The following is a 23,050-nucleotide window of genomic DNA, read 5'->3' on the forward strand; positions in this document are numbered from 1 at the left end:
GCTTCCCACTCTGGCAATAATGGACTAAACCTCTGAACCTGTAAACCAGCCCAAATTAAATGCTTTCTTTTAAAGTGTTGTTGTGGTCATGGTATCTCTTCACAGTAATAGAAACTCGAACTATGGCAACTATATATAATGACAATGAAGGGTTTATACAATATTGTTGGTAATATAAACCATTGGTTAATCATTAATTAAAACTATGGAAACCAAAAATGAAGAATTTCTTATACAGCTGTTCCTCACAATAAATCTTAAAAATTAATAATGTAACGAAAGTATGTTGACTCTTACCTATAATTACAGTGTTCAAGGAAGCTGAGTCAGAAGTATTGCATTGAGTTTGAAGCAAAACAAATGAAAAATAAGAATTTAATATTTGTTACAAGAAAATGGTGACAATTTGTGGGGCTAGATTTACCAAGTGTTCTGATAGTGTCATTAACCAATGACTCATGAACCAGAATGCACCATTGTTCTTGATGAATTCATACAAATTTATTCGATATAAAAAAGAAAAAAATTAAAGAAAATGTTTTTTAGTCAGCTTCCAGAAGGCCATTAATTACAAATACTCATTTCCATCATTGCCCAATATCTACTATCATTTATTGAAAATACAGCACAGCTCCCCAGAGTCACTGCCCCCACCATTGCCTCATCATAATTCACTGGCATTCCCACTCAGGAAAGCAAAGGCAACAGGTCCCCAGTGATTTCAGCAATATTGCTGCCAAGATCTTGCCTATGATAACATTGATTTTGTTTCCACTAAATTAATCTATAAAAATATCCAGAGATTAACAAAAAGGAACAGAGCTCTCTAAAATTGATGAAGGCAATAACTAAATGACAACTTGTCTTTTCTGTGTGATTAGATGCATAAATTCAGTAAGAATTAGAAACAGATAACATGTTCAAGGTCCCTTATTCATGTGGTTAGATCTGCTATCTTCTGTCTATGTCTGGCTCTGAGCCATCCTCTAGTGCTCACGCTCTGTGACTACATTTGTAGTTCACAGCTCCCAACTTATTTCTTCCTTTTGTAGTGTCTGCTCCCACTCTGGCAGGTCACTGGATTATATCTTAAATATTCCTCTTACTACAGTGTGGCCTTATTTAGAGAAAGAAGGGCACTTGCATGAAACAGCACTGAGGAAAAGTCGGTCAGCTGCAAGACACAGGCCTACTGTTTCTATTCAGGGCTTTGTTTTAAATCTTGCCTTGTTTCTCCTCAACAAACCCTGGCACAATGCTGCTGCCTGCTCCCTCCCAAACTCAATACAGGTTGCTGGGTCCCTGAATATGCGAGCAGGGCAGAGCTGGGCTTCCCATGAAAATCAAGTCAATGACCTGCCTCGTTGGCTTCTTGGGAACCAAAAACCAACCATAATTTTTCATCCGTTCTGTTCTCAAGCGTTGTCAGTGTTCACTCAGGTTGTAATGCAATACAAAACGCGTCAATTCCCCCAAAGCCAGTTCACCATGCATGATTTAATTACAGCCATTGGACAAACTCTCTTTACCTCTTCGACCAAAAATTCATTGACCTGACTCCGAGAAATATTTCCTTCAATAGCATGCATTACCAGGATTATCCAATCAAGGGGAAGAAAATGAGGTGGTGTCAACATTGGTTTGCTAAGAAAACCTAAAGTATGACCATAAAAGTCTTTATCAGCAGACTGCTGATCCTGAAAGACCCAAATTCAGTCAACTGACAGCAAATTGACAGCCTCTCTATTTCCCAGCCCACTGCACCCCAACTGGAAAAAACAACAAAGACAGGAAGCATTGCAGCTTCTCTTATTCAAATCCCTCACACTCTGCAGTTGGTGTGGAAGTCAGATATACAAAATTATGCATGGTTTTGCAACATTTGCATGTAAAAGATTGCACACAGGCTTCAATGCAGGTCGCTTTGCTGTGACCATAGAAACATCAGAAAAGTTAGAAAATTCAGTCCACTGAACTTCAAATGACTTTATTAAAGTGTCACTAATCAGAGTTAAAAGACAGAAGGTTTTAGTGTCCGAGCCAACAAAGTGAGTAACTCCCGAAGTCTAATGACCAACTAAGAAAGCATTACTTAAAATATAAGAAAAGGGGGTGAGGGGAGCTCTCTGGAAGCAAATTAAATAAGAAAACCTCCCTTGCCTTCCTCCAAAGACTGAGCTCATTGAGCAAGGACAGCCCACTGACTTGCAATAGAGCAGAGTGCTTGCACTCTGGCCCTCCAGCTGGGAAAAATCTACCTGGTTAACATCATAGGCCTAGTCTATAGAGACTTGTTCAGCACACACAGAGCAGACTTTGGAGAGAAAACCACAGCTGCAAGTACAGCAAATATGGTCTGGTCGGGTCTATGCATCCCATTTGAGCAGCATCACAGGCTGAACAAATCCCAACATGCAAATGTGAAGGCAAGCTCATAAATAATGCAGGGAAGACAGGAGGTACACAGGCAGAAAAAGCTGCAAGGTGCCACTAGGAGTAGAGAAAAATGACCTTTACATAAGTACTAGCTATAGGGAAGGTTGTGAATCCCAGAAACAAAATTAAAGGAAAGCAATTTACTTAAATGAAAATAACACCACCATGTTCCTCCTTCCTTTTTAGTCATTTGAATGTTTCTTTCTGGCCTAAATTGTGATCAGCAGGGGAAGAAACAGGAAATGCCCCAAATAGCAAGCTCAAATAGGGCAAACTCAGCACCTCAAATGCCCAATATTTTTTCTTCTCAGAGTGTTTTTTTTTTTCCACTCTTCACGACTGTCATTTACATCCCGGCAATCAAGCAGAAAATGGTAGGTACATCTGATGTTCCTTCTAGGACTTTTTCACAGCTCAGCAACTGTAAACACTTACTGGTCATCCATAATGTGTCAGCCAAGTGCCTGCCCCTACTACAGGACTGCAGTGTGGTGTCTTTGCCATGAGCAATCTGCATTGTGATCAGACTCATGCAGACTGCACAGGCTAAAAATGAGAAATGCTGATGCATACATATATGCAACATGGGTCCTCTACAGACTACAGAAAGACAGCAAGGCCTGTGCACATGTGCACAATTGACTTCAACATGTTTGTTTCTTTGCATTGACTGGACAGTCAATGTCAACACTGCAGATGTGAAGGACCCAGGGATGGAGAAGAACACCAGGTCAAAGAGACTACAATGGTGTGGGGGGGTTGAATTAAAGAGATTTGAATTGAGGGGCAAATTGATTCTATCTGGTTGGCAACCAAGGACACTTTTCCCCAAAGCAGCATCCGTGATCTACACAAAGAGTAAAGAGAAGGAATCTTCTAGACAGAAAGGTTAATGAAACTTGTTATCATGAGCAAGGGAAAAAATAAAAAAAATACCCATGAAGCATCTGTTTGGGGTGCGCTCTGGGATTTTCTAGTAAATGAAAACATAGGATCTCCTGGCCAGTCTCCCTTGGTGAGTTCACAGGAAGGTGTTAGACAGTAGGAGGCTCCTTCTCTTACTAAACTGTTGGTGTTTGGCTGAGTCCTTTGTGAAAGTCATTTAGCTAACAAGTTTTCACCTACTATTTTCCCAAGTGGTTCAGAAATTCATTCAGCTTAGGAAACAGAACCAAGGATGTCTACACTACAGTGAAATGATAAACTTCCAAAGCAGACAGGTTTTCTCAAGGGACATGTGTCACATCTTTTGTCACCAGGAAAAATTTACATTATAGCAGTTGAGCTAGAAATTTCCCAAACTGTAAAAATTCAAGTTGATCAGCTTTGCAAGGAAACCCACCCAATCACCCAATGCCCTCTAATTCATATAACGAATTAAGTCTTTGCCAGTCCTGTTACATGATGTGACTGGAGAATTAGCTGGTGGTGTTTTTTTTTTTTTTCTTGCTTGCTTTTGCTTTATTTTACATTATTTTGGATTGAGTTCACCTTTAAAGATGTCCCATATTTACTTTTCATGACATTGATATTATCACAAGACAAAACTTCTCTGTAGGAGACTTTCAAATTAACATACTTAAGGGTCTGTTTAACTGCTCTTCAAATATTCACTCACTGGCATACATCAAGTGTACTGTGTACATCTTTCTGTAGTGTAGCTTCTAATGGGTTCTCTCCACATGTGTGACATTTTTGACTTCTATCACAGAGTAGTACAGTTTCTCTAGCAAACAACAAACTCAGATTTTAACCCTTCAGGTCTACCCTACCAGGGCCACACCTCAAAAAGACTCTACAATCTTCTAAAACAGCAACACTAGTTGGTGAAATACGTTCTGGGGCCATTTTAACTTTGTGACTTTGTGTTTACTCAAAAAGTGTGGTGTGTGTGTGTGTGTTCTTTTCTACTAGTGGATAGATGGACGTCTGTATTTATGTATACAATCGCTGTCTGTTGTAGAGCTGCAGGGAAACAGCTCTGCTAAGGAATCTGGACACTACCCTTGCTAGCTGGAACAGCAGCCTAAGTCCCATGTCTTAGGAAAAGAAATATTTTGCAAGTATAATGAGGTGTATTATCATGCTGAACAGAATGTGTTGTCTACTAGAGGATGCAGAAAATCAAACCAGGTATGCGGCCATTAGAAGTGAGAACACTTCTAATTCCAACAGAGCAAAATGACCTCTAACATGCCAAAATAGAAGGACACTACAAAAGCACGAGCTCCTATGTTTGACTCCAATATGAAGAAAATCACAAAGAAACATTTCATACACTGAGAAGAGAATGCCACATAGTACTTAAAAACACTGTTCTGAGTATACACAACATATCTCAGGCTCGATTAGACATATTACTATTACAACCACTAATATGTTATAAAAGTAAAGAAAATACTGCATGTGCAAATGTACTCAATTATATCAATACAACTCTCAAACAGTGCCCTTACTTTTCAATTGTTCTGGTAAGAATGATTAATATTATTCAGTTTGGTTATTTTAAAAAAGAATTTTACTACTCTAGCAAATCAATATAATATGCTCATCAGAAAACAAGAGCAAGGAGATTAAAGAGTCTCATAGTGCTTTTAGTTCTGAATAACCAAATAAGACAATTAACTGTAAATTTTAATATAAATGTAATTATTGATTCAGGTTGGTCATTGAGAGGAATGATGAACAATAATAACAAAAAGAGTTATTTTAAAGACCTGAATAAGTAAATTCAGTTACCCTGAAATTAGTTTCCTAGGAATTGGTAATCTTTAAATTATCCTCCCCATTTTTCTAGTGCAGATCTTATCTTATGTAGATGGTGTCATAGGAAGCCACATCAATTTAAATACGAAGGTTCATGTGTTCTTAAAAGTAAATAACAAAATCTCCTTTCTCTTGTGACCACATGAAAATTTTGAATAATAGTAGACCACTGAAGAAGTGGCCAGATTTCCACTTTGACTTAAATAAAACATGTAAATAATGTATTTATTTTCAGTAACAAAAACACTGGTGCCAATTAAATTAACACTCAAAAATTCAAATGCCAGAGGCTGGTATAATGAGACCTCCAAATAATCACACTTTATAGAATTTAGTTTAGAATCATTGGAAATGTGTTTCAGAATTGTTTGAGCCTAAAATAGTTTTTACTCATGAAATGCCTTACTGAAATGGATTCATTCACATAAAATCAGGTCAACTCTGTGCCTTAAGTTCTTCCATTGCAGTTATTATGGAATTTTAGAGGTTCATAGACTAATCATTAGATTTACTAGAAATTCTGTCTTGAAAAACAAACAAAAAAAGAAACTTATTTCATAAAATTAGTTTAATACTGACATAATCATAAATCCAAAATTCATAATACCCACGATTATTTTGGTGTGGGGTTTTTTAGAGAAAAACTTACATTTTTTTACCATTTAGTGAATTCTTGAAACAAAATGTTTTGGACATTTCCTGTCACTTTGGTTTACATACCATCAAAGATTTCTTTTTGCTTAACTATATTGAACATTTTACAAAATGAATGAAAGAGCATTTAGAAAGCCATTAATCTTTCATGTATGATAGAAAGCCATGCATCGCCTCAATAAATCAATGTTCTTGAAAGACACAAAAGAACCCTGCTTTAATTCCAAATCCTCTACTTAAAACACCAAATGTCTTTGTATTGCACTGAGTGCTCCAGATGGCTAACTACTTTCAGTTATGCTAAACTCTGCTTCTTCGCAAGTGTTCTTTTCCTCTGTGCCTGCAGACTTTACATTAAAAGCTACTGCTTGTGCATAAACCGTTGCAGGCTACTATATCCTTAAATGTAAATGTGCATATTTTTAAGATGGGGAAGAGCATAGGGAATCCCAAATCCTTACCAATACATTGGTACGAACTTTAAAACACATTGATGAAGTGATGAATTGTGATAAGTTCTTATTAAAAGATCTAGTCCATCACCAACCAACTTCCTTTGGAATGGACTGTACCATCTGCTCGTGGTTTTGCTAGTTCAGGACTGTGAGAGTTCAGAACTCTACAGCAATCTTCGTTTCACAACCACAGACAGTGCAGCCCTCCATCTACCATGTCCATTTCAAAATGAAATCTTACAAAAATTCCAGATAGTGACTTCTTCAGGGCACCTCATGTGCTTTTTAAAACAACTTGTACATCCCACACAGTGGAACCATTTGCATACATTAGCTCCTTCTAAAAGGAGTTAAAGTGGCATTTTTAATGCGTGCTAAGAAAAGCTCTGATTTCAGTCCATCTTACATGCTTTCCTCAGGCAGCTTACAGGGCCTTCCTTGTTTCCTGTGCTTGAAACAAAACACTATTCTCACCTCCTCTTCTCTCCTTTAGTCAGCTAAACTTGCCTTATACATCAAAAAACAAAGGTGACATCAGACATTTGGAATAGCTGGTCAACTAATGCTGACAAGTTGCAGAAGTTTTGAATGGCATTTCCATCACAGAAAGCAACTCTCCATTGAAATCTTCATGCTCAAGACCTGCTGCCAGGCTGCGCCCAAACCCCCTCCACCCACTGGGTGCAGTCCAACCAAGACCTATTCCGCTGCCCAACTCCACGCACCTGAACATCCTCCCCATGGCCAGCCCTCTCCAGAAACCCCAGCAGACTACATAGGCACAGGTGCAAACCACAACAGTTGGAAAATCAGGCACAGGTCAAACCACACCAGTTGGAAGAAGAAGCACAGGCACAAGCCACACGGATTGGAAGAAAAGATGAGTAAATGCCACTGTAATAAAACATTCAACAACCAAAAGAGCAATATGGCACCACCAGAACCCAGTGATCCTACTGCAGCAAAAGCTGAACATTCTAAAGCAGCTGAAACATGAGAAAACGAACATTAAAATTACTGTATGAAGATGAGAGAGGCTCTTAAAGATGAAATGAAAAATTCCCTTAGAGAAGTCAAGGAAAAGACAAACCAAAAACTGGAAGATATCCTTATGCTCATGTTTTCTGTGCTCCTGCTGTGGTTAAGCCACCCTGAGGAAGCTTCTGCACCCGCTGCTTCATTGCCCTTGTGTTTCTGCCTCAGCTGTCCTTCTTAATACTCTAGAGCACCCACTGCAGTTACTGCTGCTACTGCTGTATTGCTAATGTCACCATAACTGCTCCTTTTGCAGTAGCTCCAAGTACCACCACTGCAATCCCTCCCCCACGTGCCGCTGGTGCAGCTGTTACTCCCACCCCGACCTGGCTTCGGGGCTTCCACTTCCACCACAAATGCTGTCATTCCTGTTGGTGTCGATGCTGCTGTTTCAGAGCCAGGCTGGCTGCCCTCAGAGCTGGCTTCAGAATTTGCAAATGTGTGATTCCCTCCTGTGTAATAAGCAGGAGCCCTTTACTAAGAGAGTCTTCGCTACGGTGCATTGTGTGCTATTTCATCATCACCGCTTAAGGTCTGAGTCACATTTTCCATAAGCTTTTGAGAATAATTGACATTGTAAATGAATGTCCATGAAAGGGTTTCTCATGTATAGTAATGATTGAGAACGAATCACACAAAAACATTTGCATATAACAGTCATATATGTTTTCTAAACTTTAAATTTTGCTTTGTTTAAATTGAGATGTTAAAGAACATATAGATTAAGGAATCTGAGACCTTGATCTAAAAAAAAACAGTTGGGGAAAATATTTGGTTAAGTTCCACTACTTTTTATAAATCAGGATTTTAGTGTTTGTTTTTCACATTCGCTTGACTAAAACCAAATTCTGTGTCTAAAATATTTTCATTTATGGCTCATTACAAAAGAACTTAAAGTGATATTTGTGTTCCATGCTACAAACACATAAACAAACTGATAGCAATGTATGCCAAATACAATGAAAATACCAGCTAATCATTTTCCTGACATTAATATATATATATATATATATATATATATGACTGTACTGTTGTCTAGAGTGACAATGCAAACCAAGCCCCTGCCCTTTCTAGCAGTATGCTGCAGGCAGTTATATTATCCTTTCCATGTCTCCTTTTCACCAACTGTAAGATGGTGCCAGCAACAGAACTTATTTCTAAGCATCATTTTAAGTTTGAATGAAAGAGCCTAAGTAGCCATCTGTTGTTACTGAATGCTAGTTTTTATTGTCTAGGGGAGAGTAGCTTATTATTGCTCAAAGATCAGGTTCCGTGAGTGCAGAGTAATTGCTTACTAACTACTAGTATAACTAGAGATGATGTTAAAAACCAGTGAGTAATTGCATTTCCTGAGTGAGCCCTACAAATATGGTATCTAAATAGTTAAATGACCAGGGCCTCTGGGGAAAGAAGGGTTTCTGGAGAGCTGAGATTATAGTCGCACAGGGGGGACCTAGCTTCAAACAACAGGAAGGAAAGGAAGAGGGCAGCGATTACAGTAGAACAGAGGGGGCCTGGACTCAAGCAAGAAGGAAAGACAGGCATTAGAAGTGACGGCAGCCCAGACCTGGGTATAGGAGAAAACCCCTTGAAAAAGCTGATATCCACTTAATTGCATAACAATGTTTCATATTAAATTATTTAAAAACAGAAAAGAACAAAGACAGGCATCTTCTAACAGATGTTACATTATAGAGACCAAGAAATTAATTTCACTTCACATGGGTCAAATAATTCAGGAAATCCCTATCTAAATGTAACACTGCCCTAGTTTGCTTTCTGCTTCTGTGATTCTGACTAAAAGAAATTTGGGGAGGAAATGTTCATTTCATTTACACTTGCAGGAACAGTTCATCACTGAGGAAGGTCAGCAGAAGCTGAAGCAGAGAGCATGTAGGAAAAATGCTTACTGGCTTGTTCCCTCATGCTTGCTCAGCTGCCTTTCTTACACAGGCCAGGATTGCCTGGCCAGGGGATAGCACTGCTCACAATTGGCTGGCCCTCCTACATCAGATAGATATGCCCAAGGACAAGTATGAAGGAGAAAATTCTTCAGGAAAGGTCCCTCTTCCCACTTGGGTCAAGTTGACAATGAAAACTGTTTCACCGCAAACATTAAAGACTTGTGTAGTATAAATAATAATGCATCAGTGAAATCAACTGGAAACACCACTCAATGTAGCGGTCTTCTAGGTTTTCTGACAACAGACTACTTTACAATCGACTTCCTGTATGCAGCCCATGTGGATTTGAAGTGTGGCTGCTTGATGCCACATCACTCAACAGTATTCCAGGGAATCAAAAACAGGGTGAAATTAAGGATAATTATTCTTAATTTCACAGCCAATTATTCACGATAACAACGAGACTAAGACTCTAATACAACCCCTCTGGTTTTGGTCTCTGGTTATTGCTTACAGACAAGTAGACTGGAACCCAAAGCCAGGGCCTGGAGTCTGACCAATATACTCCTGCTTCTATTTTCCATCTCACTACAAAACTGAAAATCCTAAATGGTTTTCACTCTTTGCTGAAACAACCCTAGAAAGCTCTCCAAATCGGCCCTGCTAAAGGCTGGGATGATGACCTCTGTTTCAGTTGATTCTCATGGCTGTGCTCATCTTGTATATCAAACCAGCAATAAGGAACAAACTTCAGAAAGAAACCAACTGCTAAGTTACAAACTCACAAAGACATCCCTGCTCAGGTACCAGATACCAACACTTCCTTTTCTCTTTACATAGCCTCGGGCAGTCTGCATTTCTCAGCTAGATTTCCTAGGTCTGAAGTCAGCAGTCTAATTCTTGTTCCTTTAGCTTGAGGACATGGGAAAGTATAAGAACCTAGGCCCAGTAGGGAGTCTCAGGTACTGACTGAGTTCCTGAGAGAATATGGCCCTTCTCTTCCCTCTCTTTGTTCCCTGGTCACTATGAGGGGAAGAGGGCCCCTCTTCCTTCTTTTCATTTCCTGGTCACTATGAAGTGAGCATTCCACTATACTAAATGTGTCCTGCTGACCTGTCTACCACACATCCCTAAAAGCTACTGGCCAATCATCCATGGGCTGAAGTTTCATGTTTGGCTGTGCCTTCACAATGTCTGGGTTCATTGCCACAAGCCTTTGTTGGTGTCATGGGCATGTATCGGCAACCTGTCTGTATGATCCGAATCCCGTTGACAGTTATCTCTTCCACCATTAATAAGGCTGTGTTCATTAACAGTCAGCCCACTGAAGTTAAATTTTTCTTCAACTACAACCACTACTAGAGAGCAAACACCAACTCATTCATGTCTGTGCATTTAATTAGGAGACACGCTTAGTTATATCCATGGTGGAAACATCCCCTTCAAAGTCAGCTTCACATCCAAATTTAATTTAGCTAACTGTAAATGTGACCTAGAAAAAAATACACATTTTCTGATTTCTAAGCATGTCCTTCCTCTTCTCTCTTTGTTTTGCTTTGTTGCCACAGTCTCCCTTTGAAGCCCAGGCAAGCCTTGAGTTTGCCATCCTCCCACATTGTGTTGATTTATACTTTATACTTCTCTTTACAACTAATTAATGCTTCATCTAATGTGATATATCCATGTTCTCTGAAAGCAAACATTATTAACTCTTTCACAGAAATGTTGGTTGAACATATTTTCTGATTTAAAAACCAGCGAATCTTCACTAAACTACACACAAAACTGGAAGTTCAGTTTACAACATGGTCCGGCCTCAGTACTGTCAATTTCTGCCTAGTGCTTGAACCTTCATCTTTTCATCACATTTTCATGGGATAATTGATGATGATGTATAGTAATTAAGAACAGAAAACTGTATTAGAAAGAACGAAAGCTTTGGAAACAAATGAACTTGATTCCAAGTCTATCCACAACAATGTGCTCCATGGCCATGGTTGTAAGTGGGGTACATGTTTAGTTCCTTTTTCTTTGGAGTGATAAAACGCCATGCACAAAAGCATTGTTGAAATGAAGGGTTTATTCAGCTTATCCTTCCGGGTCCCAATCCATCATTGACTGAAGTCAGAGCAGGAGTTCAAACAGAAACTATGGGGAAAGGTACTTACTAGCTTGCTTCCTGGATCGTGCTTAGCTAGCTGGCTTTCTTACATAGGCCAAGACCTTCTGCTTACGGATGGTGCCACCCAAAGTGACCTGGGCCCTCCCACATCAATCATCAACCAGGACAGTGCCCCCAGACAGGCCCATAGGTCCAGTCTCATAAATTCTTTAGTAAAGCTTCCTTTTTCCCCTGGTGACCCTAGGTTGTCATGTTAGCAATAAAGACTGTTCAGTACAGTAGGTGTCCATCCCTGCCTTCAGGGCCACTGCACATTTAACTTTTTATTTCTACAGAAGTTGTTTTGACAACAAAATAAACAAACAAAAAGAAGCATTTCGCTCCATTTCTTCCATTATGGTACAAAAAAAAAAAAAAAAAAAAAGCACCAGAATGAGACAACTGGAAACAGAATGGATGCTTTCCACTATAATTCTTAGAAACAGAACTTAGAAATTGCAGTGTGCAGCCATCAGATGAGGGTGTTCAAAGACTTACTATAAGGAAATATTCCCTATAAGGGATTAAATTACAACAAAGGTCTTTACAGCCTGAACATGGCCTGAAGTCTCCATTATGACACAGTCGGTGAAAACTCAATGTCCCTTTCAATGTTTTATAGCAACCCTTAGATAGAATGAAGCCACTTAAAAGTAGCTTCAACACCAAACAGGTGTCTAAACAGACTATGAATTGAAGAATACCCATCTGGGTTTGCATTATAAAAAATATGAAACAGATTTTCTTAGTTACCTAAAGTAAATGTCTTCAAAAAACAATATTTTAAAAACAGGATTCATCTCCCTCTCTTAGCTAAAACCCTTTCTCTTCTGAGTTCTTCTCACCAACTCACTGGACATTCACTGTCATTTAAATTTGAATTTTGTGCTAGATTTCAAGTAATGAAGAAAATCACCATAGAGATATTTTGATGTACATCCTTAATAATTCCCTTAAATTTAAATGATGGTTTATTCCCATCTACAGGGTGTCCTTAGATGTGTCGCCACCATCCCTGTGTCAACAGTAGCTATTTCCTTGACCAGTAGTTGTTTACATTTTTGTGAAATCATTGCCTTCTGGACCACACAAGGAGTAAATAGTCAAATGAAGGAGCCTCAACAGTAAGCCAAGCAACCTTCAAGAAGAATCTATACTACTGTGAGGTATATTTTCCTCCCAAGGTTTAGTGAAAGGCTACGTTGTGTTCCCTTTAGTAGACACAAGCACAAGGCCCAATGAGGCTGGGCATCTGCCTGAAGTTCCCCTTGCAGGTAGGGCTTTGAACAAACTACTCCCCTTTTCAAATTCTGTTGACCAGGGAGCTCGAAAGAGGTTAAGAGCACTGATTGCTCCTCCAGAACTCATGATTTCAAATCCCAGCAACCATATAGTGGCTCAGAACCTTCTATAATGGAATCCAATGCTCTCGTGTGGCATGTAGATGTATATAAAGACAGAGCCATCATATATATAAAATACATAAAGAAATAAATCCCAAATTATGTTGACTGTAAAACTTCAAAATACAGTGTGCCTCCATACCTCACATAAAAACAATAGAAAAGCTCTCTAAAAATTAAAATGCACATCAAATTCATTAATGGAGGATGGAAAATTGACTTTAGGAAATAACAAACTTACAAAGATAAAATTTAAACTGTGGTTTTATTTCTCCTGTTATTTACACTTCATCTTATGTACTATCAACCAAGAGAATGTGTTTAGGGAACTTTTTAAAACTATTTTCCATTTGTGTGGGAGTGGGGTATGGGAGCCCATTCATATTTAAGAGGAATGGAGGTCAGAGGTCACTGTCAGCTTTGTTTCTCAGGAGCTATCGACTTTGGGTTTTGGAGATAGACTTTCATACTTAGGCCTGAGTTAAGAGGTTTGGAAGCCTGACCAATGACCCCTCAGGGGTCTGCTTGAGTGTCTCCTTCAGAAAATCTCTAAGACAGGAGGATGAGATGAACTAAAATGTAAGTGTGTAATGTGATGAAGCTAACACTCAGCAAGTGTGCCAAACCCCTGTCCCACACAAGCACTCTTCTCCTGTGTTGCCACAGCTCACCCCCAGAATCCCCCCCTACAAAACACCTTCTACTACCTTTTTTAAACAAAGATGATTCATTTCGTGTATATGCTCTTGGATGCTGAGTGACAAACATTATTCATGGGTATAAACACATTGCTGAATTCCCACAGATACACAGAGAAAGAAATACAGGTATGGTTACCTCTATTGCATCAGCATTGGTTTGACCCAAGTTCTTGGAAAGCTAGATTGACCTTCCTGTCCAAAGCCATCTTACCCCCCAGAGAAAAACTTTTCTCTCACATCCTTCATTTCTAAATAAGTCAGGGGTCAAGTGGAGCTCTCAGTTTGCCAGGCCCTGGGCTCAGGACACTAAAGATTCATTACTTACTTCCCACTAATTATGACCTCAATGGAAAGATAATTTCTGTATTTTATTATTCAGAGTAATAAAACAGTAAGCTGGCTTTGCAACACAGGCAGCCCTATTGCTATTGTAGCAATAGCAGGACTCTGAGTGGCTCCTATTGAGAAAAAAAAAATCACTCTGACAGGGACACAGAAGCAGTTCAGTAACATTTAGTGGTAACCATGGTTCAAAAGCTCCATTATTACACAGTTTGACATAATCACACTTAAAACTATCATTAAAGCAAAGGATAAAGTATGGGCCTCATTTTACATAGTACCGCTAGTGAAAAAAAAATATCACAAATCTGAAAATAACTATAAATATAAAATAATCAGGGCAATATTTAATATATTTTGAAATTTAAAGACATACAGCTCCTCCAGAACATGAAATGAAGTAAATTTCTGGGGATACTATAGAAAATTTAGAGGTATCATGGACAAGGACAGCTACTTCTGTTCTTTTGAGTATAAATGATGTCTTGGGGAAAATGATCTGGTTGGGAGGAACCATGACAGTTTCATGGATGGGGAGAGGTGAGCAAGTAGCATTGTCTGTGAGCCACATTTTCATAGCCAACTTCCTGCTTCAGGTTCAACTCAGTGTTCATTTGGGAAGGCTTTGTAGGCCTGCTGGAGTCTCAGACTAAAGCTTGGAGTCAGCCCCCAGTGCAGGCTGGGAAGTGAGTAAATTTCCACTGTGATACCTCTGCCACTCACATCTGCTATGTGAGCAGACTGCCAATCACTCTCATCTTGCTATCATTTCCACCAGAGACTACAAAGTCCTCATACACTCAAAGCCTGGGCCTCTCTCCCCTCCTCAGCCCCTTTCTCTGTCCTGTCACTCTGCTCCAGGTCAGACATTCTCCAGGAGATGAGTGGAAGTCACAGTCATTCTGAGTCATTTGTAATGCTTGAAACCATGTCACAACTTTAAACAGCATTATCCCTTCAGTGGGACTGATGGGACTGTTAGCTTACAGTTTAGTGGTTTCTATTTCTTAAGGAGTAGAAACAATCTAGGCACAGATGACTAGAGATGATACCAAGTGTTTTAACCACTGCCTAATGCTTTACAAAGAAAGAAATGGTCCCCTGTAGATTAAGCCACCTTAATCTGAAATGTTCCTTAGTGAGGTTCCCCGTGACAGTCTGGAGAGTCACTGAGAAAAACACTGACAACAGGAACCTTCTCCAGGTCCTGAGAGAGAATTCCCCCATTCACAAACCAGCTGCCAGAATGTCTCTAGCATAATAACCATGTTCATGGTATGAGAAGATGGAGAGAAACTGGAAGGGGGGAGTTAGTCTAAGAAACAACGAAGTTATAAGTTTCAGTGACATGGAAGCATTTAACAGAAGGGAATAACTAGGGCTATGGACTTTGAGGAGATTAAATATGAGGCGCACCTACAATGATTATGTGATGGACGGTGTGCACATCATGGTCGCCTAGGTAAGAACAGTTTCATCAAAGGTTGTTCTGTTATTCAGGTCTGGTAGAAATGACATTGGAGGTAGATAGAACAAAAGTGGGCAGTATAGACAACTTATTCAAAGCATGTCCTGAAAGGGATGTTTAAAAAATGAGTCATTCTTAAAACGAGTAACAGGGGTGAATGCTGTTGGGAGCAAATTCATAGGCTGCGGTCACGCCACTGTCCTTCATGTTTCTAAGTGGCTTCTGATCTCTCCTTAAACTGGAAATTTCTTTGGTTTTTACTCAAGGTGTTTCTTAAATGCAGGAAGAAGACCTAGAGCCAGATCTTGACCATATGTAAATTAGCTGCCAATTAAATCCCTGTTTATCATCATGACTTCATTGTCTAATTATGTCATAAGGGGGAAAGCCCACCCTTGTACAACAGGAGCATATGGCCAATAGATCATTACATATGTATTATCATTGTTATTATTGTAATTATTATTATTATTATTAGTGTGGGGGGTGGAATGTGCCACAGTGTGTGGCAGAAGTCAGAAGACAACCTTGGAGCCAGTTCTCTCTGCTGTCCATGGGATCTAACTCAAGTCACAGGGTAAGGAACAAGTACTTTAACCTACTGAGCCATTCTGCTGTCTCATGTGTGTATATTTCATAATGGAGATTGATGTAATAATTAATTTTCCCACTTGTCTTCATTTTCTGTATCCTGCTCTTCTCCATGGGGCTGCTCTTACACAGACTACTAAAATTCTGGGATTAGGAAATATAATCATGAATGGTGATGGCACATGCCTTTAATATCAGTACTAGGGAGGCAGAGGCAGAGGCAGGCAGATCTCGGTGAGTTCAAGGACAGCCTGTTCTACAGAGTGAATTCCAGGACAGCTAGAGCTGTTACACAGAGAAACCCTGTCTTGAAAAAAAAAATCCATAAATAAATAAATAAATAAATAAATAAGTACTATTCTACTTTAGAGACACTTTGAGGAATATTCAAATCTACATTGCCCCCTCTTATTTGCCAGTTATTCCTGTCCTGAATGTGAAGCCTACATCTGTCCATCACTAGACTGTTCCCACCTCAGCCACTAATCCTCATCTCAGCTGCCTTAGTTCCTCTTAGTCAGGTCCATGCCCAGCATCTTCAGACATCTCATCTAACATGAGCCAACTCTAATTCTAAACTGCCTGGAATAAAACCACTTTTTAACTTACTGTCCAGCACCCAGCTTCTCCATCTTCCCTTGGTAACCAGTATGGATTCATTGGGATAATTAATAGATTATCCAATGGCTAAAGCTCATTTTAGTCTTAATTAAATATAGTCCAAACATGTATGTAAGGGTTGGGCTGGTATATATAGGTGTTCTTCTGGATATGTTCACATGCATGAGGTCAGAGGTCAACATCAGATTCACTTCAGGACTCATAGTCAACCTGAATGCCAACTTCACTAAAAAGTGGAAAATGTCCTTTAGAATACAGTGCAATTATTGATTGCACTATATGCAGTTTCCAGTCTCAATGTCTTACCTGTGTTCTGTGTTACCCGGGAGTCATGTGCATAGAGAATCAGTGCTTTGCACCCAGCTGAAGACTGGGGCTGTGTAAAACAAGGCTCTGTCTGACTGCACTTCGAGCCTGAGAAGCTGCTGTCTAGGGAAGCCCATTTCCACTACAAGGAGCCATCAAAAGAAACCACTCATTTTTAGAATGAATGAAGGGAGCCCAGCAATTCAAGCAAAATAACTGACAAAGGTGGTGGTAAAATTTGGGCTAACAAGACGAACTTTGAATAATTTCTAACCATCCCCAGGAGGGTTGAGAGTCAATACATGTAAAGAGTTTTCTGCAAGCCAAATGTCATGTGTCACCATAAACGCAGATGCATGTATCACTGGACAAAGACAGCAAGTGAAGAGGCAAAGCCATACACTGCTGATGGACTGACTTGCAATACCAAATGGCTGCAAGAACACATCATGGCAGGAGACAGGGTCATCAGCAGATGGTGCTAGGGAAAAGCCTTATTCATATGCAGCGTGAGTCAAGCTATACCTTCATTCCCCATCATGTAAAAATGGACTGAAGAGGAAAGGCCAGACCTCAAGATGAACATTAGAATAAAACAGCGAACTTCCTTCCAAAATAGGGATCACGCATCACATCTTTTTTATTGAAAGCTCAAAAGAACAGACAATAAAATAATAAACAATCAAGCACATACAAATCAGACTAAAATATTTCAGAATGAAGGAAATGACCAACACAGTAAGAGAAAAATCTACAGAGGAATCTGACAGGGGTTAACGATGAAAATATGTGAGAAACTGAAACATGTCAATAGCATCAAAATGAACAACAGAGTTAAATCCTGACATCTCCATTAGATGTACAGATAGAAGACCAACAGGTCTGTAAAGAATGGTTGACATTGAAGAGCTTCAGGCAAACATGACCCCAGGCTATGATGTGACACTCCACTCCAGTTAGGATGGTCACCATCTAAAAACAAGACTAGTGCTGCAGAGGCTAGAAGAATCTACTCACATACACCATTGGTTGGTGGGTTAGTCAGCTTCACATGACAATAACAAAAGCCCTTGGATGACCAATGGATAAAGGATTTATTCTGGATTACAGTTTTGGAGGTTGTGGTTCATGACCCATTGGCATCCTTGATTTGGGTCAGTGGTAAGGCAACAGATTGGATTAAAAATGCATGGTGGAGTGAACTGGCTACATCATGAGCCAGAGAACAAAGAGGAAGAGGAAGAGATCATGGTCAATGGCCTCCTTCAAGGATGTCATGAAAACCCTAAATGCCTCCCCACACACTAAGCTACACCTCTCTAAGGTTCCACCATACCTTAGTAGTGACACCATAGGGAACAAGCCAACAAAATCTGAACCATAGCAGTGGAAGAGAACTGGTGGCTCCATCATAGAAAACACTAGGGAAATTTCTGTACAAACATTAAAGAGAAAAGTGCCACAAGATGCAGTGACCCATCACTGGATGTGTCCAGACAGAAGGAAATGCAGGCATTGGGGAGACAAATGCACATCCGTGTTGACTGAACACTCTGTAGTAGCCAGGATATAAAAGCAACCAGCCCGTGTGAGCATCAGTGGATGGGTGGAAAAGAACACATGACTCATGTGCAGTGACAATGCATGGTTGCCAAAAGAGTGAGAACTGAAATCTGTAGACCCATGAATCCATGGGAATCTACTGGAGGGTGTGAGGCTGAGTGAAATCACCAAGCACACACTGATGCCACATGATCTCTGTGCCTCCCTCACACCTGAGAGTTGATGGCACAAGAGGAGAGTACAGTGGAGTTTTGAAGTCTGTTGTGTTTGGGGGGGACATGGTCAGATAGGGGTCACAACTACACCACTGCCATTAAGAGGAACATATTTCAAGAGACTTAACATACAACAAGGCAACCACAATTGCAGATGATACAATGTTTTTGTGAAACATATAAAGGAGGTGTGGGCTAAGAACCCTCATCAGGAAAATAACTGTTATGTAATAAACTAACAGAGTAGCAATGCTTGACTACATCACAATAAACATACATACACATACATGCATACATACATATAAAAACATATAGATACATTCACACGCAAATATACATGCATACACATATACCGACATCACACAAACACACTTAGGCACATACACATACATGCACACACATACATAAACACACTGATACACACACAAAACACATTCTTCTGAACATTCATTTATCCATCATTTAAAATAAGCATATTTGAAATTCATAAAACAAACTATCAAAAAATCCTGCCTGACAGTCTCCATCATTTATACCAATGTTTTCTGAATTACAAATGGCAGAGATACATCTTAAATAGGCAAAGCTCCATTTGGAAGGCAGCACAGACTATAGATTTTCACATACCTACACAGGTAAATCTACTGATTGATTTCCTGCTGTGTTGCCAGTAAGTCCCAAGGTAATGTCCTTCTTTGGTTGGTAAAATCAATAATCACCTGAACAGCGAACCAAACCAAAATACTTTTCCATTACCCTCTTCAACCTACCTGTTTGAGAATGGAGTTATATCAGATTTTAATTGAAAAAACAAACAACACAAAAACACCACATTGTTATCAACCAGAAAAAAAGTCACAGGCTCCTCCTGTATTCTGCAAGTCATGGCCAAAGAGAATTTTAAAATGTGAGATACCATTACTTCAAATTTTCAAGACTGAACATGTACCATCTTTAAACAAAGGAGAGTATCATGTTCCATGTAATGTTAATAAATCAGTGTCCTTCTTTTTCTGTTGCTTTGTTAAATTATTACCTCAGTTACCTTTCTGTGGCTGAGATAGAATACCAGGACTGAACACAACTTACACACAAAGCGTTTCCCTTGGTTGTGGGTCTTGAGGGATAAAAGCCCACTGTGATGGACAGGCATGGCACAGGAGTAGGAAGCTGAGACAGCATGTCTCAAGTGCAAACAGGAAGCAGAGACGCAAACAAGAAAGAAATGGAGCATGGCCATACACTCGAAAAGCCTTCCCCAGTCCCCAGTGATTGTTCTACCAAAGCTCCACCCCCTAAAAGTTCCAAAATACTGAAGCCGATGGGGGATAGCTCTCACTCAAGTCACCACAAGTAATAAAGATAGTTAAGGCACACCCTTAACCAGGAGGCCCTTGAGGAGTTTCAGAAGAACAAAGAGGCCTAGAGGCCAGTAGCCAGGAAAGCAGTATATGTGACCCTGGTTGGGTGAAGCACCCTTACCCTCACACAGTCACCCTATGTCAGACCAACCTTTAGTACCTCTGTTCTTTTGAATTTCTGACAATCCTCATTCAGTCTGTAGAGCAGAGGTAATAACTAGTCTCTGCCCTTATTCAGCTGGCAGGTCAAGTTTACCAACACCGTCCCTTCCCGCAGATTTTCTTGGACTCACTTTTCAAAGGGAAGCTGTGTTCTGACCTTGGTTTTCCTACCATGTTACTCAGCAGTCACAAGTTTGCAGCCCCTACAGCATGCTCGGTAATAAACGAAACTGAAATTTTAAAAAGACCAATATAACAAAGTTCTGCGTCATCATGATGCCTAACTGAGACCCTACACTGCAAGTTTGTAAATAAAACAGATTTCTAAATTTTAATTGATTAATTGACATTTTACAGAAGACAGCCTTCGGAGGCATTCCTAGCCCTGTCAAGCTTCAGCTCTGACAGTCAGAGGTAGAGAATATGTCCATTGCGCAAATGTCCAGAGTGAGCAATATCAAAGGTACACCTCCCGTGCCCATCCCAGGAGAATGCAGGCCAATCGTCCAATCTCTCATCACACAGAATGTGTGGCACTGTGACACACTGGCCTGAGTCCCCAGCAAGCAGCCCAGACCCCTACCAGGTCAGACAAATATGTTTAAAAAAAATCTGAACCTGGAAAGGAACAATGCATAAGTCACCCCTGCCATCCACATTTTACAGATTGTCTTTGCAGAATCATAATGAACCAATTGAGCAAAATGAAAAAAAACAGTTCACTTTACATATTGGAAAAACACAATCAATAATAACATAAATTTTACCTACAAACTATTGCTTTCAGTACTCTTTGGAAATAACAAATAAAACATTTGGTTTAAATTTCAGGGGTGGTTGTAACTTGGGAACTCAAAGTTGGTTTACAATTTCAGCACATTAGTATAATGAGGGTATCCCGATACATGGGTGCATGTACGTTCTCTCTGTCTCTCTCCCATTCTGTGTGTGTGTGTGCCAGAGAGAGAGAAAAAACATGTACACTCATACTCTCATACAGGTATACATAGAGAGAGAGAGAGAGAGAGAGAGAGAGAGAGAGAGAGACAGAGACAGAGACACAGAGAGACAGAGACAGAGACAGACTGATAGTCCTCAGCTCAGTTTTCCTTTGGTTTGTCAATGCAGAGGACACAGGAAGTCTGAAAGAGGTTAAAGATACATTCATCATGTTGTCTCCATTCCTATTTGTAATAGTAATTATTTTAGCCTACATGCCTATTTCAGAGGCATCACTATCTGGCACATTTCTTCCCTTATTGGATGGGTAAATCACAGGCATGGTGGATCTTCTAATGGCACCCATGAGCATTCCTTCCCATGCTCTGCACTCCTCTAATAAAAGCAGTTGAGTGAAATAAACACCTAATCACGTCATCTGTTTAACAAATTCAGCCATTATCCAGAGAGACTTAATTGCTAGCCTTCAGTAAATATTTTGGTTTTCAAACTAATCAAGGCTATTCATCTCAGAAAAAAAAAACTGCAGAGAAGAAAGTGAGAAGTGAGAGATGGAATAAGCTCAAACCAAATAATGATTTATGCATAAATCATGACCTTATCCAAATCAAAGACCTCTGATGTTAAGATCTTTAAAGAATTAAGTGGGCATAAGGACACAATTTGTCTCTGAAGCCTCTCAGGCAAAGATGTGTAAAGAAAAATTGAAAACCACTTACAATTACATCACCATTGGGAATTATATCTCCAATGAGCACTAGTGCCCTCTGATCCCATCCATAGGATGCACACAGCTAGCTATCACAAAAAAATAAATAATCACAGGGAATTTCAGAAGATAATAATAAAAACAAGCACTCAAAATGAAAGCATCCTTGGTGTCCCCCAAGGGAAAAGCAAGCAAATAAACACAGCAGCCTCAATTTCACCACCATGTTGTGTTTGGATCCCTGCCAGGCATCAGAAACCACGTTTGATATTTTGAGTTTTTGGTTGAGGGGCAGACGCTAGGACATCTAGGAGAGGAGTGGGAAGCAGGAGGGGGAACTCAGAAAGTACCAAACAGCTTTCTAGAGGGAGGCTGTATAGTTCTTAGCTATTTTCATACAGCCCTGGAATGAAGGATCTTAACTGAGAAGATGCCAACAACGATAATAGGATGGGTGGAGGCAAAGATTCAGTCTGCTCCCCTGGGGGTTGGGCTTGGGCTGACTTGTGCACAGAGTAGCCTTTCCCACCTGGAGACAGGACAAGCGCCTGCACCACAGCAGCTAAAAACACACTTTTATCCCAACAGTCAGAGTGGAACTTCACACCTAACTGTTCACAGCTACCTGAGTTAATTTAGGAAGAAAGAGAAGCATTTGTTCTATGCCAGCAGGTAGTTTGTAAACCCCTCAGGAAGAAGAAATCAGGAATCTCCACAAACTTGGCTCACCACACTGAGATTACTCACTGTCTATAAAGAATCTGCCAAGCTTGCTGAGGATGGGGAAGTCAATGCTGGCCTGATGTAAACTGCCACGCAGGCTCCAGCAAAACCCAACTCAGAAATCTAACCCATTCAGAGATCTAGCAAAACTCTTCACGTTGGAGCAGGGATTTCTTAACTCTGAGACTGTCCGTCCCCTAGCTGATTTCCTTACTGGAAGAGGTCTAGGTTAGTACAGTGATTCTGCTCATGCAAATGGCCTTGAATTCTGCAGATGGAAAATGCTTTGTCAGTAGCCTTACAAAAGGACATTGAAGTTATTTTTTAAGTTCATTATTTATTGTAACCTGGATTATAGCTGCATCTTCTGAAATTGTCAGTGGATGACATTGTGTAAGTTTTCCCTGTTTATAAAAGTAGCCATGAAAACCCAGTTCAATCATGGAGAGTAAGCACAATGACAAAAACAATTATAAAGAGCCCACCCAGAGCAAATAATAAAGGAATACAAGCT

At 39.9% G+C, this 23,050-nt stretch overlaps 1 protein-coding gene across 1 annotated transcript in view; it reads right to left on the reverse strand.

Moving 5' to 3' along the window:
• Fat4 (FAT atypical cadherin 4) overlaps positions 1 to 23,050 on the reverse strand; it is a 133,483-nt gene that overhangs the window by 103,949 nt on the left and 6,484 nt on the right. The gene's annotated exons all lie outside the window — the stretch shown is intronic.

Source organism: Cricetulus griseus (genome assembly GCF_003668045.3).
Source record: "Cricetulus griseus strain 17A/GY chromosome 1 unlocalized genomic scaffold, alternate assembly CriGri-PICRH-1.0 chr1_0, whole genome shotgun sequence".
NCBI lineage: Eukaryota > Metazoa > Chordata > Mammalia > Rodentia > Cricetidae > Cricetulus > Cricetulus griseus.